Genomic DNA, 18,434 nt, shown 5'->3' with positions numbered 1-18,434 from the left:
GGGTACATTGTCAACCCAGCATCCACTCATTGTGGGTGCCTCCAGTGCTGGGTGTCCAATCTGAGGGACACAGAGCCATGTTGCTCAGAAGCACTGAGCACCTACAACTCCATGTGAGGCCTGCGGCCAATGCAGGTGCTCAGCACCTTTGAAAATCAGGCACCTCTACTGGGTGACCCAAAAGCAGTGGACATTTTAGGAACTGTAGGTCAAAGCTGGGTTCACTTCTTCCCGCCATACTCTTGGATTCTTCTTTCCTCTCTCTCTGCCCACCAGCTCGCCCGGCAGCATCATAAGCCCCATCGCCATCCACTCCCCAGTGCATTAGCCTCTCGCGATCTGGTTCCATAATTCAGCAGACCCACCAGGGAATGCAAACGTGCAGATCTTGGTTCTGCCAGGGTAGTCCAGGCCAGGCTGCCTCAGCATGTCCAGGGCCCTGAGTGAGCGGCACACCCTGACCTGTGTACACAGTACCAACTTTAGGCCGCTGTGGTGGCAAAAGGACCATGCTTCCACAGAGCTGATATTGCCTGTCCTGACCCACAGCTGCACATTCACTAGCGCCTGGGTAAACCTTCCTCCCCTCTGCCCCTCTACTACTCTGCCAGCCCAGAGAATTCCAAATTAGCCTCCCTGTTATGGTTGCACAGATTTGTATGTCCCAGCAGCCTCAGAAGTGGCTAATGGGTATGAGTGCAAAGGCTGCTGGGACATAAATGTTGGCAACTGGCTGACCCACCAGAAGGATGGTGAAGTGGAGTCAGCTGACCAGAGAAGCCAAGAGAACCCCACATTCTGCGTGGGTCAGTTCTGCAGTCCCATGTATATTGTTTCATCGGCTGTTCCCTTGTTCATGTGTTGTTTGGAAGCATAGTGCACAAACAGGCATTTCAGCATAGAGCAGCAGTTCTTAACCTGCGGACCACATGCGGCCCAATTAGTACACAGCTGTGGCCCAGCTCAGCTATGTGCTAAAGGCCGGCCCGTGTGCTGGGGTCTGCCAGGTTCCTGGCTGCCCGGCATGGAGGTGTCCAGGCTGCCCTGCTGCCCAGGGCAGTGGGGTTGGGACTGCTGGCCTGCTCCGCAGGGTCAAGGGCCTGGGGTCCAGGGCAGCCGTGTGGCAGGGGTCTGGGGTCAGGGCAGCCAGCCCCCACCACAGGGCCTGGGGTCAGGGCTGCTGGCTGACCCTGTGAACTTCAGGGTCCGGGGCAGATAGCCGGCCGGCCCCACGTGGCAGGAGTCCGGGGCAGGGGCAGCTACTACCCTGCCACCCGGCCCCTATGGCCAGGTAACACATTGTGGGCAGCATATGTGTCCCACAATGTGTAATAAGTTGAGAACCACTAGCATAGAGATTGGGGAGGAAGGGTGCTTTGGTGTTAGGTCACTGGCCTGAGACTCAGGAGATGTGTGTTCAATTCCTCACTCTGTCATGGACTAATTGTGTTACCTTGGTCACATCAGTGCCTCTATTCCCAAATTTCCGTTGATATGTTGTGGGTGAAAGGGAAATTCCTGTCTTTCCTATTTAGATTATAAGCTCTGGGGGACAGGGATGTTTCTTACTATGTGTGTGTACAGCAACTAGCACACTGAGGTGCTGACATTGGTTCAGAGTCTGGGCATTGCTGTAATAACAATAAGCAATTCTGCACACAGTGGATATGTGAGCAACTTTTTCATGTGCAGCTCAAGTATCCACAGCTGGAAATTGCATCTAGATCAATGAATAAGATGGCTGCTCACATTCACACCACCTCTGCTCCTTTCAGGCTGGATTGAATAGTGATGTGCATATAGCAAGCTTGGGTAAGGGCAACCATGCTTTCTCAATATCTTAGGTACATATTTGACCCCTATTACCACAGTATCTGAGCACCTCACTGTCTTTAATAGAATTAGCTTCACAACACCCCTGTGAGGTAGGGCAGTACATTATCCCCATTGTACAGATGGGGAATTGAGGCACAGAGACTTGCCTGAGGTACCACAGGATGTCTGTGGCAGAACATGGACTTGAACTGAGGTCTCCCAGGTGCTATGCTTACCACTGGACAATGCTTCTACTCTAGCCTTCCTCTCATTAAGGGAACTCTTAGACACAATAACTAGCTCCTTGGTGCCTGAATGTTTTCTTTTTAATGTTTAGACATTCCCATTTTTCCTCTTTGTCAAAGTTCAATCTCTAACCGGACTAGTGGTCAAGTTTGGGTCATGGTCACAATATTCACATACTAGGAAGGGAGTTAATCTCTTACATTGCATGGCCTAATTGTTATGCAATACAGACTTGTTCTATAGGCCCTTGGGATGGGAGAAAGGTGGAGACCTCTTCTCTTGCTGATTGGCTGGCTTGTTTGTTTGCTTTTAAAGTGGGGTGGGATTTGCTCTTGATCTGTTCTTTTTGGATGACTTGTGCCTTTAATAATTGTCAGAGCACCCAGAGTCTGGGGCAGGTGTGTTCATGTAGATAAATCTAAATAAAGTGAGTTCCTGTCCTGCAGTCCATCCCAAGGTATTTCCCATTCCAGAAAAATAACAACCTGCAAAAGAAAATGGTAAACAAGAAACAATCTTGTGTGGATGCCCTTTCCTCTTGCATCCAACAGATCTGAGGGATGCCGAGCCAATGGCAGGAGATCCAGATGCCTAAGAACCCACTTCAGCTGTGACTGTGTTAGATTTTCCAAGCTGAGCAGTGCTGGGTCTCAGATTAACATTGCCGCCAGTTGTATTTGCAGAACTGTAGGAATTCAAGGTCAAAGGACAGGCTAGTTCATCTCCTGACAATGAGAGATTGTTCCCTACAAAAGTATTCCCCTGTGCTTTTTTCAGTGCAATTTTAAATTACTCTGTTTATTGGGCTTTATCCTCTTTCCTTGGAAGACTATTCCACAGCCCAGTGGATCTTGCTGTTAGATTATGAGTTCATTTTACACTTTCCTGGGCTAAATTTCATCCTATTACATTACTCCATTTTAGATCCACTCCCTTTTGCTCTTTCCCAAATACTACTCTAAGCCAGTGGGTAGAGCAGTGGTTCTCAACCCATGGCCTGCGGGCCGCTTGCAGCCCAAACAGCACACAGCCATGGCCCATGTGACGCCCTCAGGGCCATACAGGTAGTATATATATTGTGAAGTGGACCAGGCCTCTATTATCCAGTGTTGTGTGTCCCACATAACACATGGGGAGCTGCATATGTGGCCCACAATGGTAAATAGGTTGAGAACCACTGGGGGAAAGTCATCAGTCAGAGTAGTCAAAATAAAGCCCAAACCCTCCAGTTCAAGTCCATGTCTCTTTCTTCAGGGCTGGTTTTCTTAATAAACAGAAGATGCAAAATCCTTTACATGATACACACTGGGTAATAGAGGCCTTGTCCACTTCTACAAGCTGGGAAGGGACAGGATACAGCTCACCCAAATCACATTGGCTTGCCCACTCTGCTAATCTGCTCTCTTCTCCTTAGTTGATACATAAGTATGGAGATAGAATCCCCCACCCCTCCATGCGGGGCACAGGCCAGCGAGATAAGAGCACTGACCCTGGTATTGTCCCCACCAGCTGGCAGAGTGCCGTGGGATACACACACTGTGCCCTATCAAAAGGCACAGCAAGGGTTTCCTGAAACATTGCATTGGCCTTGTTACAATGCTCTTAGGAGTGGGCACGCTGTTGTAGTAGCCAGGCAAGTTACAAGCAACATCTAAACACCACACATGCCTCACCCTTCGTGGTTCTCAAATACAAGCTCATTAGCTCTTTGTTTTGTTCTCCTGAGCCTGAGATGGAGGAGCTGGTGTTTGCCAGCCAATCATTGCCCTTTACACCACTACACCTTTTAACCTTCAGTCCTAGGCAGAAAGGCCCTGGAGCCGAAACTAAAGCCATGTTTTCTCTCTGGATAGCATGCCCACAGGGAGAAGGAGGACTGTTAATATTTCATGCAGCACACTCGTCCAAGCAGCGTTTCTGTTATGTTTCCATTATTCAAATGGGTACCTGGCTGTGGGCCACAGTCCTTCTTCCTGCTCTGCTCCAGTAAACAACTAGACAACAGCAAACCTTCTCTCCTCCCCATCCCCATCCTCCTGCCCTGGACCACGGCTTTCTACTGCTTTGTGATCCCGTATGGAGTCCCCTCAGGCCCACACACCCCTCATTCCAGGGCAGCTCTATAACACAACTGGAGCTGCAAAGTTCCCCTTCCCCTGAGGCTGGGGCAACCTGTCTTGTGATCAGAGCAAGGCACCAGGAGTCAGGAGTCTGTTACCCAGTCGGAGGCTGATTGATCCTGGATAAATCTCTTAGGCCAAAGTGTTCCTACTTGGGTGTCTTGAGCTGGTCCCCTAAATCCACATTGAGACGCCTAAGCAGAGCTGACCTGATGTTACCAGGTGCTGAGCACACGCACCTACCAGCGACTTCCTGGCAGAAGACACCCTTCCTTGCTTGGCCTACCTGGGAGTCCGGTTTGGTGTGGAATGCAGGCCTTGCTCTTGGGATATTAACCCCTATGTGCAAGTGGGTGGGTAAGGGGAGGAGCTGTGTCTCTCTCCCGCCCATGCACTGGCCAGGTTATTTGGCCAGGTAAACATGGAGAAGTGTTATTATTTGTTTTGTGGTAGCACCTCAGAGCCTAAGTTATGGACCTGGAGGACCCCACTGTGCTAGGCATGGTACAAATACAGAACAAAAAAACCCTGCCTCAAAGATCTCAAGCAGCATCCTTTCAAAGGCTGTGGTAACTTGCTTCCAACCCACCCGAGCAAGAGGGGAGGTGGGAGGAATTGTGACTTGTCACAATGGCTTCCTGGGCCTGAGCCATTGCACACTGCCCCTTACTCAGGGCTGAGCTTAAAGGCTCAAGCTAGTCCTTCGCTTATATCTCAGAGATGTGTCGTTGACTTGCCAAGACAATGACCCCTGTTGTTGTATCTGACACTTATGCTCCTATGGTATATGTATCCATACGCACAGGAAGCTCAAAGAAGGACAGAGTTGCTGACCAGGGTGAGATAAATCTGATGTGCTTCCATCCAGTCGGAACAATGCTGGGCTTTTCAAGATCATGGTTTGGAGGTTTCACTGCCATTGGGATTTCCCAGCATTTGGGTGAACTAGCAGGGGCAGCTGCAGTGTCAGACAATAATGAAGCAAAATTGAATTCCAGATTGGTTTGTCTAATTTCAATCTCCCTGAGTTATCTCGTAGGTTATTGAAGGAAATGTGGGGTGGTTGGGGGAGAACATATGACCTATGTACAGCATGAAGAGTTACATAAAAGGTGGTTTCAAAACAAGCAGGAATCACTTAGCAGTATCAGCATCAGCGTTCTTGCCGCACCATCAGGTGCATAAAGCTTAAGTCAGTAACCAACGAATAAATGCAAGAACCGTGTGCCATATACAGTACGATATGATAAATGGGCATATAAATCAATGCACATCAAGTCACATGCCTTCGAATCCGGGCACAGGATTGAAGTTGCAGTACAATGAGGCTCATCTTGATATTTCACTTCTCTATTCTATTCTGGTAGTACCTAGATGCCTTGGTCCTGGACTGATGATTACAGTCAAATGATCACAACATGGGAAACCAGGCTGATCAGACATGCAGGGAAGCAAAAGCTACATTTTGCAGTGAAAAAACAGAGCTGGTTGAAATACTGAATTTCTGTTCCATGGCAAATGCCGACACTAAAAAAACATTTTTGGTTCGAAATTGGAACAAAAAGTTGACATTTCAAAATGTCCCCAAACGTGAAATTTCAGAATAAAAAATTTGTTTCAGGTCAGCTGTAACATTTCATTTCAATAGAATTGAATATTGATTTTGACTCTTTTTGTCCATTATAGTTTTATTTGATTTTATATACATTTTTACTTTATTTTTCTTTTTATAAAATGAGGATTTTAAATGAGGATTGAAATGAGGATTTAATTATTTTAAAATTATAATATGAACATAAAATAATAATTTGTGTTTAGTAATCCAACTGCTAATTAGCTTGGTAACTGATACTGTAATTTGCATAACATAAAATGGTATAATAAAATAATATAAATATGAAATAAAAAATATAAAATAAAACACATTTCTAAATGAGAAGTCAATTTCACAATGAAAAATTGAAATGCTCTGATATGGTTGAAATGGACTGTCTCAACCACATTGAAATGTTTCTTTTTTTTTTTTTCAAAACGAAATGTTATTGAAATTGACATGTTCCCATGAAACCTTTAGGTTTTTCGAATTGGACTTTTTGATTGAAAAATGTTCCATTAGCAATGTTTGATCATCTCTGTGTCAAAGTGAGCTTTGTTTGGTATTTTAATGGCAAAGCACGTCAGTGACATGGTAACCGGGGGGAGCTAGCTGAATTAGAAAGGCTGGGCGGGCAGGATGCTAGACTGTAACTGGGAGAAGACCTGGGTTCAAGACCCTGCGCTACCACAGACTACCTGTGTGATCTTGGGCAAGTCACTTAGTCTTACTCTGCCTTAGTTTCCCTCTTTATACAATGGGGATAATAGCTGTGCCTTACCTCACAGGGGTGCTATGGGGATAACTATGTTAAAAGAGCAGGTACTATAGCAAGGGGGGCCATAGACACATTTATTAACAATAAGCGGTTTATAGGCTGAGGTCAGTGAATTATCTGCAAACAGGCTTCAGTGTCGATACATTCTGCTCATTATTCATGCATATAGAGGGCTAATTGAGGGGGTCAGGAGGGAAGTTCCTCTCTGGGCTGTTTATTCCACAGTTGCACTTTCCTCTGAGGCAGTTTGTGCTGGCTGCTGTTGGAGCTAGGATCCTGGCCTGGGTAAGGCACTGATCTGAGCCAGTGTAGGTGGGAAGGAATGGTTTGCATGAACACATCTCCGTCTGTGGGCTATTCAAGAGCCATCCTCCCAGACTACTGCTTCAAGTATTTGCTCTTTGTAATTCACTCAGTGGCTGGTCACCTATGTCACATGACATTGTGTAATCTCCCAGATTGGATGGCTCTCAAAGAGGCTTCAAGCTGGCCACATAACTCCTACCAGTAAATATGAGTTTACATAGGGTGACCAGATAGCAACTGTGAAAAAACGGGACATGGGGTGGGGGATAATAGGCGACCATATAAGAAAAAGTCCAAAAAAACGGGACTGTCCCTATAAAAATCTGGTCACCCTAAGTTTACGTGAGTATTCAGTCAGGATCGGGCTTCCTGCACTCTCCTCCCTGTGCAGGAGAGGAATGGTGACTCTGAGCTGCCTGCCTGTTCTCCTTCTGGAGTGGTACAGCAAGAGAGATGACTTTGCGCCACTTGACTTTGTGTAACCCCATATTCCCGTCTTTCTTCTCCTACCAATAAATGAAAAATGAAGTGACTGGCCAAGGCTGTTAGAAATTTAAAAGTTCATGGTTAATTTCACAGGCAACTGTATAAATTGCCTCAGTTACGAATAATGGCACCCTTTTATACAGCTCATGACAAAGGGTCCTGGCTTACGTAAAGAATTCCTGGGTGCATTTGTTTTCAATCAAAGTAGTTTGTGCATCAATCAGAGCCTGAAAAATCCAGCAGTGCCTCAGGACCACAGTTCTGTTAAGTAACCCCCGTCATGGTTTCTGCATAACCAATGGAATGAGCAAGATGCAGTCCGGAAAGTCCTGAATGGCAGCTTTACAGCATTACACTGTGCTATCTGAAGACATGTGGGCTAGATTTTGCTCACAGTTACACCAGTGACAATCCAGAGTGACGCCGCTTACAGTGGTGGCCTTTCAGAGTTTGCCAATTGCCTTAGATAAGTAGGTGCTGTTAGATAACCTCAGCATTTGCAGTACTCGAGATATTTCCTCTTGTAAGTAGCGGGAAATAGAAAGGGATGCTGTATATACTGAGGTAAACTTTTCTATCTGTCCCGAGTACTAGAGTGGGGTTACTCTGTGGTACCTGATACCAGAACCGGAAGACAAGAATTTAATGGGTGGATTTGCTCTTCATACAGTAGCTGATTACAAAAGGGCCCAAGCTTCCTGTGGTTTGCATCAGTTCTGCTTTGGTTCTGACAGGGTTTCCATTTTCTCCCCTTGCTTTCTGGGCTTAACGACTTGTTCTTGTCAAATTGTGTCAGGATGAAACCAGGTAACAGTCAATTTGGAAGTGGGTTTTGTTTGTTTGTTTACAAGAAATTGCTGTATGAGGGCAAGGTTCAGGCTGGTAGGCCTAAAGTTAAATCTCATCGAGCTTGACTGAGCCCTGGGATGTTCTGGCTTCTGCACTTTGACAGGGCCTTTCCCCATAAGATCTCAAAGCATTAATTTTGCAAGGCAGGTAAGCATTATCACCCCTGTATTTACAGAGGGGCTGCAGAACAAGAGGTGAAGTGACGTGTGGCTTCCCAGCAAGCTAGTGCCAGAGCTGGGTATAGAACCCAGGGCTCCTGATATCTAGTCTCTCACTGAAATCCCCAGACAATAGCGCTTCCTGATAGATGGCCCGCAGCATGAGTGGGGCAGGTGCGTGGGGGATGCAAGTGGATGTGTGTGGAAGGGAAGGGACTGTGTGAAGGGACAGGAGAGGAATGCTGAGTGGGGGATGGCCAGTGGTAGTTAGCAAGTGCCCATTGTACCCACTGGTTCATTAGCAAAGAGTGAAGCCGAATGCAGGTTAAGCTGAACAAGTGGAACTTTATTAAACCCTGTGCCCTGCTCTAGACTGTCCATCTGCCTGAGGTGCTTCCAGACCTGTTCCCCTAGTCCTAACAGCCCTTCTGGGGAATGTGGGCCCTCTGACTCCAGTTCCCCTGGCCCTGATCATGATACACACATCAGGGCCTTGCCCAGTTCCTTAGTGGCCCATTGCTGCAACCTTCCACATTCAAAACCTGCCAGCCCCACCCCCTACAGACTGCTGCAACTGCACATAAGGGGTCTGAATTGCCGTGCAAGTGTTTTCTGTGCACCCTGCTGAATTTCAGGTTTATTTTTCTTTGCTTCCTTCTCTCCCCACTCTAAGAAGTTTTCCTAAACTCACCAGGATGGGCATCCTGCCTGTTGGCCTGTTCACAGGGGCCTGGGAGCCCTCGCTTACAGAATTGTCCCTGTTTTTCAAAAAAAGTCACACCATGGTAACTCTGCTAGCATGATACCAGGAGTGGGGAGCTCTGACAGTGATAGATCTGTGACAAGCCCATATTCACATGCCTGAAGCTTGCAATGGCAAAACTGCACAGCCAATTAATTACCTGCAGGCAAGCAGCTACATATGATGGGTTAATTTCACTCAGACTCCAAGAAAATGGATGCATGAACCAGCCTCCCCTCCTTTCTCCTGCAGCAATGATACGCCGAGATCAGAGCTCAGCGTTAGGGGACATTTAAAATAGCTTCCTAAAATTACAGGTCAGAGCAAATCGGCAGCTCTTTTTCACCTTCTTACCCACAGAAACGGAAGGTTTGCCATGTCAGGTTTGCTGCTGGGATAGGGGAGGATTAGAAGCCATGTTTAATCCTCCAGGAGCAACTGATCCTTTCGTATTAAATGAACTGATCGTACACAAACACTGCAGCCTGTGCTGCTTTTCTGGGGCTCGACTGAGGAGCAAAGACCAGATCCATTTTTTTTTTAGTAAATTAGATTGGTAATGCTCAAGCTTGCTAGCTATTTGCGTATCCATCACCTAGCCAACCGCACGGCAATAATACTCAGCCCTTATGCCGTATGGTGCATGCCCTCCAGAGATTGCAGAGCTCTTTGCAGAGCAAAGGAAGGCTCAGTCTCTCCGCACCGTATCAATGGAGGGACAGAGAGACCTGCAAAAGCTAGGCAGCAAGTCAATGGCAGGTGCGGAAATAGCAGCCAGTTCTCCCGAAGCCAAGGCCCAGACCCTCTCTTGACCTGCCTTGCCCCCACTAGATGTTGCAAGTAAAGAAGCCCGTTGTACCGGGGTGTAACGTTACTGCTCTACAATACCGTGAAGCACCGGATCGCTTTACTTCCAAGCCCTGCCCGGAGGAATGATTCCAGCTGCCTTCGCTCCCAGAGTCCAGTGGTTCTCTTTAGATATTTGTGTGCTGTTCAGGTTGTCTTCTCTTTGACATGCAACACCTTGTGTTTCTAAAGAGAAACCCACCCACCCCCCGGCCCAGGCCAACATTTTCAGCAGTGACTAGTGATCGATTTCAGATGCCTTAAACAGGAGCCTGATTTCCAAATGCTCCATGCTTTGCGAAACCTTTACACAGAGAAATCACGCGTCACTCCTCATAATTTTGGCCTCAGGCTCTGCAAAAACCTGCCTGTATCACTTGCAGTCTGCGCTCCCCTCCCTTTGCTTGTCTCGCCTGCCTGCTGTCAGACTGTGAGCTCTTTGGGGCAGGGGACTCTTGCTTAATATTTTCAAGCCCATTGCCCAGCAAAATGGGGCCCCAGTCAGGGACTCCCATCGTATAAATAATAAAAGCCTCTCGTTCCAGTTCTGAGTCTTTCTGTGACCTGGGCGAGTCTCCTGGCCCTTAGGCCTTGGTTATCTCCATCAGGATAATAACACTGCCCTGCTTCAAGCAGGAGTCATGATCCATGTTTCCAAAGGGCTTTCAAGCCATAAGGCCTTAATTGTTGTTTGTCCTGTTGACAGCAAAGTGCTAAGTGTCTGTGTGACTGAGCAGCATGGCCCTGAGCAGGAAGGTTTTGGGGGAGTCCACTGTTTTCCCAGCTCTTCCTCTGCTCAGAAGAGCAAGCTGTATTGCATGGGCTTTGTTGCTTTGCAGCACCCCCCAGTGGTGGTCTAGAGAACAGCAGCACTGCCTTGGAGGAGACTCTCGGGTCCTGATTCTGATCTCTCATTCACTGGTGTAAATTAGTGACTGATCTCCTCAGTCCAGTGCAGTTACACCTGTGTGAATGTAACTGAGGTGTGTGGCCTTCTGGCCTTGCAGTTACTACTGCAATGGAGTGATGTCTGGAGGTAAGCAGGGACTTAAGGTGGAAAATGGTGGCTCAGACGAAGCGACTGTGGAAACCCCACTGGGCCCATTTGTGGGGTAAGCACTAGCTCACAGTCCGTGCTTGCGTGCAGAAGAGGGAAGGGTTCCTTTGTCATACTCCCTGATTCGGTGCAGGTACAAGGGCTGCCTGGACTTTGACACTGAGGTCCTCATGAAGCAATACAAGGACGTGTGGGAGCTGGCTGTCTTCAGGCGCCAGTGGGTTGATCTGCTGGAAGGCACCATTGAGGAGGTATCAGGAAGGCTTCCAGCAGAGGGGAAGTGAGATCTCCTTGTGGGAGGTCAGGATTCTTCCTCGGGGTGTTTTCTACTTTGCCCTGCTGCTGCTGGAATTCCTCCCTGGCATCCCCTTGGTACACTCCACATACCAGACAGCCAGTCTCTCCATGCCGCTGGTTTCTGACCCGACCCTCCTGTTTGGGGCGGGACACAGTGTGCCCCATTTCAGCCAATCTCCTGCCCTCTCTCCCAGCAGGAAATCTGGATCCAGGAGAGGCCCCTGGAAGAGGGTTGGGTGAGGGCTGATGCCATGAAGTGGCTGAGTCCCCCATCCACATGTGAGTGGGGAGTTCCAGGCACGTATCTCACGCATTCTGGGACTTGTAGTTCAGAGGGTCTATGGGAGTTTTAGTCTGGGCAGTGACGCATCCTTGGAAAACGGGGCAGGGATATATAAGAGCTGTCTTTTAAATTGGAGCGAGACATCAGTCAAAGAAGAGACAAGATTTATTTTGGGATCTCCTACCTGAAGGGAATGGGACTGACTGCTGAATTTCTCTATGCAAGAGGCACGGGAAGAGGCGTAAGTAGACAGTAAAAGGGGCTCTGGAAGATGGGGGGTGCTCTAGAAAACCAGAGAGATCTGGAGAGAATGGGAGCTCCTTGTGGTTCTCCACCAAAAGGCTGTGGACCAAAGTCCATTGTCAAAGCCCTCCTAAAATGGGAGTGGTGCGCCCCTGCACTGGGCTTGGATTCTTACTTATTGTGGAAGAGGAATTGTTGGGCTTGGCTGGAGCACTAACCTTCCCAGCTCGAAGGGGAAACTGAAGTAGCAGCCGTGTTATAGTGAAGAAAAGGTAAGTTGCTGCTACAGCGCTGTCTTAAAAACACTTTATAGACAAGTTAGCATGTCCTGTTGTCTGTAAGGATTAAGAGATCCAATTTCTGTGGAACTCCATTGGTAATTCCTGTTAAATTCTGGGCCGTATGTACACTAACCATACTTACAGGATGGTGGCCTCCTTCCTAGAAGCAGTAACACCGAAAAAAAGATTTGGGGAGGGAAAGGGGGGAGAGAAAGGGGTTATGGTAGATGATAAGGTGACATGAGCTCTCAGTGCAATGCTGTGGCCAAAAGGGCTAATGTGATCCTTGGCGGTATACATAGGGAATCTCATGTAGGAATAGGGAGGTTATATTACTTCTGTGTTGGTACTGATGAGACTCGCTACTGGAATGCCGTGTTCCATTCTGGTGTCTGTAGTTCATGACGGATGTTGCAAAATTGGAGAGGGCTCCAGAGAAGAAGCGTGAAAACGATGACAGGATTGGAAAACATGCCTTGGACTTAAGGAGCTCGCTGTATTAGCTCAGCAAAGCGAAGATTAAAGGGTGACTTGAGCAGTCTGTAAGTATCTATGTGTGGGGAATGGAAATTTGATAATACAGGATTCTTCCATCAGCAGAGAAAGGCATAACACGGTCCAATGGCTGGACAGGGGTGGACTAGAAATAAGCTGCAGTGTTTTTAGCAGTGAATGTAACTGCCCATTGGAACAGGCTGCCGAGAGCTGGTGTGGAATCTCTAGCAGTGGCAATTTTTAAATCAAGATTGGATGTGGTTCTAAAAGATCTGTTCTAGATGCTTTTCCTAGGGAAGTTCTCAGACCTGTGTTAGACAGGTGGGCAGAGCAGATGATCCCTGTGATCCCTTCTGGCTTTATAATTTATGAATCTGTACATTCAATAGGAGTTAAGCTTTTCTGTTTGTTGAACTCCACGGGATATTTTCCTCTTCCTCCCACAGGGATCACCAGCCAATCCCTCCCCCCACAACTGGACCAGGGACCCCTCAGGGCCATCTAAAGGTAGGGGTGGGAAAGGAAGATTTGGAGACTGAACAGGCTGGCTACTTCCTGAGTGACCCCTCATGGCCGGGGATAGCACTGCAAGCTCTGCATCAGGTTTCCCCTCTTCATAGCCCCTTTAAAACATCACACACAGACTTAGCTTCAGCAATACCCCTCCCCATGGGTGGATTTATTAACCTGACAAACCATTCAGAATAAAAGTTCTCAAGTCCCTGCTCCCTGTCTTCCTGCTGGGGGGTGTCCCAGACCTTTCCTGCCTGGAGCCTCTTCCCTGAAAACTTAGTCTTGCCTGTTGGCTCCCAGCAGCCAGTGACACTGCTTGTTCCTCCCTGAGAATCCCCCTCTCTGCAGTTTCCTGCTGTTCTTCATAGGTAGGGTTATCAGATAGCAACTGTGAAAAAACAGGACAGGGGGTTGGGGGTAATAGGCGCCAATATAAGAAAAAGTCCCAAATAGTGGCACTGTCCCTTTAAAACCGGGACAGATGATCACCATATAGAGAGAAGCAGTTCCACCATACCCAGCTGGTTCTACTCATTAAACACCACACTCCAGCCTGCGTGTGGTAGGAAGAGCTGGATAACTCCAGGCCTCTAGCCTGTAAAGAGGAACGCCACCCTGTTCCAGGGTCTTGCTCGTAGATGGTGGGAGAGAACTTGGAGCTCTTGGGGGCCGGACCAAATGCCTGCTGAAATCAATGGAAAGACTCTTGTTGATTTCAGTGGGCCCTTGGTGAGGGCGGGTGGCTTGCCAGGAGGGAGGAAGGGGACTTGCAAATCTAGTAGCTGTGTGAATGTGTTGACCCAGACTTGCCCTTGGTATGACTCTGACTTCAGTGACACAAGTCTCCCTTCTGTCCTTGTTTGTGGAAGGCATTGGACCTTGAGCCCAGAAGTGATGCAAATATTTCATGGTCCTTTACTGGGAATTCTTGCATTCCAAATCAAACTCTGATACTGACTCCTTATGTGACTGTAAAGTGACTCAGCTCCTCAGTGCCTCAGTTTCCCCACTTGGTGATGGATAATTGCCTATTACATGGGAGTTTTGTGAGATTCAATCAGCTAATGTCTGTACAGCATTTTAACAACAGCATTTATGTAGCCGTGCTCAAGTATTATTGTTGACAATATTAATCCTTTCCAGTCCAGAGCTCTGCAGCAGTCCACAACATAAATATCTCTCTTGTAACCTCTGCTCCTTCCTTATCACAGAGGGATCCCTAATGTCTACAGTGCCACTGGGCACTTAGATTCAAAGGCATTGTTAGTTTTGATCACTGCACCCAGGGGAAATGTAAAGTACAGTGGGCATCAGAAGAGCAATTTCAGAAAGGCTTAAAATGTTATGTCTTAAAGATTAGCATGGCTGCTGTAGTGCAGCAGGCTGCAGGGGAGATCCAGTAGCCCTTTGCAATGGGGACTCTTAAAAACTCTCTGGTCTAGTGTTTAGAGCCTGATGCAGCTCTGCTGGAATGGGGCTTAAGGAAACTGGCTGCTCTCCAAAGCAGAGATTGTCTTTTTATTCTTGTTTATACCAGGCCTAGCACAATGGGGCCTTGATCCCTGACTAGGGCCCCTAGATATTACTGAAGTGCAAATAATAAGTAATTCTCTTACCACTTTAGTCCTGCTGATAGGACTTAACGAGGAGTGGAGGTTGGTCTGTTATAGAATTGTTGGGAAAAATGATACAAGCTCACAGGAAAGTGACCAGTAGTTAGAGCAGGGGACTGTAAATTGAGACTTGAAGAACTTATTTTTGGATCTACTTCTGGCTCGCTGATGACTACAGGTTAGTCCCACTATACTTTATTATCCCCATTTCACAGATAGGCAAGAACTGCAGATTTCCTGTTGCATTGTGCTCTGAAGGCTTCATACAGCCTTGTAAAATTGTCACTTTGAAGCAGTCCAGGCACAAAATCAACCCGCTCCCCTCCCTCGTTGCTGTCGTGATGATGGTAATGAAAAAACAAATGAGATTTCACTTGCCTACAAAATATTACTCAACCCTGACACATGGGCAAATAACACTCTGCAAAGCTGGCTGGCTTAATTAACTAATGTACACGAATGACAAGTGCTGGCACCTAGCCGAGCAACAGCGGGGAATCTGGGAGGAAGCAACCATTAAAATAAGGGGTGGTGGAGTAGGGAGAGGGGAGAATTGGGGGACTTAATCCCCTGGAAAATGCTGGAATGCCAGATGGTGTCCTGCATTCTGGAATATTTTAAAAACACTGAAAAAAAACCGAACGTGCCTACAAACCCATGAAGTGCCTCTCTGGCACCCACGTGCAAGTCTGAACGAGGGGCAGCTTGGTAGGGTAGCCAGCTGTATTCTGTTGCTGTAGGAATAGCAAGGCCCCCGAACCCCAAACACCTGCACGTATTTGCCATCAGCTGCCTGCAGACTCATTCTAAGACTGCTCAGAGGAAAATGAGCGGTACTAATGGGATTTGTTGTCTCCATGGGCTGCACCTCCTTAAGGATGCACTGACTCGGGAAAGTATGGACTGTGCTCTAAACCTGTGCTAAAGTGCTTTGCTGAGTTGAGGCCTAAAAGATGAGGGTGGCCACAGGCTGCATCTTGTAACTCCAGGACTGCACGGATTATTTAAAGGCAGATGTCCCAAATGAAGCAGGTGTAACACAAGCATCCACCTTTCCCCTCCCCCCACTCGCTCCAAATCAAAACCCACCAGTGAGTTCTGGCCAAACAGAGACTCTGGGTTGTCTTCTGCCCAGCCTTTATCTCTGCACCGATTTAATCTTATTACTTGCAGTGCTGCACTTCCCTTTCACTTCTCTCACAGGAAGCAGCAGCAGCAGCAGCCGTGTGCGTGTCCTTGGCACTTCAGAAGTGCACTAAATACATGCTCTTGCAGAGAAATATTCCTTGTAGACCCAAAGCAGGGCTGCTCACTATTGCTGTCAGAGGAGTGCAGTATCTGAATGCCAGTAACCAAGGTCCATGCATGACAGGCTCATGTATTGCAGAACACATTTCCACCATTGTTGCCCTAGGGTATCCCCAGTTCCTTTAATAACTCAGGGTATCTTTTCAAAGACACTGGAGATCAAGTTTTGCTTTCCCCATGAAGCCTTAGAAGGATGGCAGCCCCACTACACCCTTTCTGTACCTTCCCTATATCCCTGCCCTGAAGACTTCTCTGCTGGTCCCTTTGTCCCACCCATCTTCTCTGCTGACCATCTCTCCCTGCGCCCCCTTCATCCACTCCCAACTCTGTGCTGCCTTTCATGCCACCCTACTCACCACAACCACAGAATGCTAGGTATCTAGCCAGCTGAACATAAGCTCCCAGTGTGACTCTGTGGCCAACAGCCCAATGCAATCCTTGGATGTATAACCAGGGGAATTGTAAGTTCGGGAGGTCCTAAGGGCACTGGGAATCCTGTGTCCAGTTCTGGTGTCCACAGTTCAAGAAGGATGTTGATAAATGGGAGAGGGTTCAGAGAAGGACCACAAGAACAATTAAAGGATTGCAAACGTATCTTTATAGTTATTCATTTATCAAAGAGAAGGTTAAAGGGTGACTTGATCAGCCTGTAAGTACCTAAAGAGGGAACAAAAACTTGGCGGTAGAGGGCTCTTCAGTCTAGCAGACAAAGGTGTAACGGGATCCAGTGGCTGGAAGCTGATGCTAGACAATCTCCGGCTAGAAATAAGGGGCAGTTTTTGAACAGTGAAGGTCTTTAACCACTGGAACAACTAGCCAAGGGTTGTGGCGGATTCTCCGTCACTGGCAACGTTTTTTAAAATTCAATACTGGATGTCTTTCTAAACGGTAGATTCTAATTCAGGGAAGTCCTTTGGCCAGGAGATCGATTCAATGATCACACTGGTCCCTTTTGGCCTGGGAATCTATGGAAAATGCCTTCCCGGTTAATGTTTGCCCCATGGCCCTCCCTCTCTGAGCTCCTGACAGCCCACCTGTTTGAAGTGTTCTGCCTGTAGGATCCTCACCGGGTCAACCTTCTCTATTGTACTTAGCAGTAGTATCTGTCTGCCTCCGAGACTAACAGGCTGGAATGGCGAGGCCTGTAGTAGTGGACTTCTGGAGGCTCTGGCTTTGGTTCTTGGGAGCATTGATTGGGGGTTTTGTCAGCTTCTCCCCCACACCCAAGCAGCTCTCAAAGAGGCAGATCTTATGACCTGATCTAAAGATGCTCAGACTCCAGCCTAGTTTGGTCTCACTCCATGGCAGGATCCCTGATTCTCCGTAATGCGTTGCTTTGTACGCAGGCACCAACTTTCCTTGGCACCAGTGGGTGCTTGTGCCTCCCCTGGCCCAGCCCTGACTCCGCCCCCTCCCTGCCCCTATTGGACCCCTCCCCAAATCCCCATCCCGGCCCGCCTCTTCCCCGAATGCGCTGCATTCCTCCTCCTCCCCCCTCCCTCCCAGTGCTTGCTGCGCGAAACAGCTGTTTCGCAGCACAAGCGTTGGGAGGGAGGGGGGAGAAGCAGGACTCGGTGGCACGCTCAGGGGTGGAGGTGGAGGGGAGGCGGAGGTGAGCTGGGGCGGGGGAGCGGGGCTGGGAGCTGCCGGTGGATGCAGAGCACCCACCAATTTTTCTCCATGGGTGCTCCAGCCCCGGATCACCCACAGAGTCAGCGCCTATGGCTTTGTACTGCACAGCTTATGCCTGGAAACTGCAAGCACTTTGAAGCCAGCCCTCTAATGGGTTCTGCACATGCGCGTTGTGCCATGTGCACTCAGGGTGCTGTACAGCCAACAGTAAAACAAAGCGCCAGTTAAGATTTAAAATGTACACCCGTCCTGCAGCTGGGGGCTACAGTCTCAACTTCAAGCCAGTTAATTTCCAGCCAGCTACTTGTCTGTAAATTGCTCTAAGAACAGGACCTAGGAGCCAGGAACTCTTGAGTTCAAGTCCAATCTCAGCTCCTGACTGGCTGTGTAACTTCACTTAGCATCCCCGGTTCTTCAGCTTCCTTAAAAGTGCTCAGATACCACAGAGGGTGCAGGACAAGACTCTAAACACACATGGATGGAAAATGGGGAGACTATTTCCCTACCTTCCAAGGTGTAGTGAAACTGAAGAGGTAGGCGTCTAAAGCCAGATATATTTAGGTCTGTGGGTCTGAAAATGCTGGCTAAACAACTATTACAAGGTCAAGCACTAGGTCTCCTATCCTCTACCCTAATCTAGCCCACCCTTCCCTCCAGGCGGTGAAAGACAAAGCAGTAAAATCTAGTGCTGACTTATTAGGTCCAGTGCTAGGATCCCTTGGCCCCTCTTCAGGGCTGTAAGAGCCTGATCTAATGCCCATGGAACAAAATG

The 18,434-nt window shown here is 48.1% G+C and overlaps 1 protein-coding gene across 1 annotated transcript in view; it reads right to left on the bottom strand.

Annotated features, from left to right (window-relative positions):
* MOGAT2 (monoacylglycerol O-acyltransferase 2) overlaps positions 1 to 18,434 on the bottom strand; it is a 53,884-nt gene that overhangs the window by 18,011 nt on the left and 17,439 nt on the right. The window lies entirely within an intron of this gene.

Source organism: Dermochelys coriacea, chromosome 1 (genome assembly GCF_009764565.3).
Source record: "Dermochelys coriacea isolate rDerCor1 chromosome 1, rDerCor1.pri.v4, whole genome shotgun sequence".
NCBI classification, from domain to species: domain Eukaryota; kingdom Metazoa; phylum Chordata; order Testudines; family Dermochelyidae; genus Dermochelys; species Dermochelys coriacea.
This window is presented reverse-complemented; position numbering and strand designations above follow the sequence as displayed.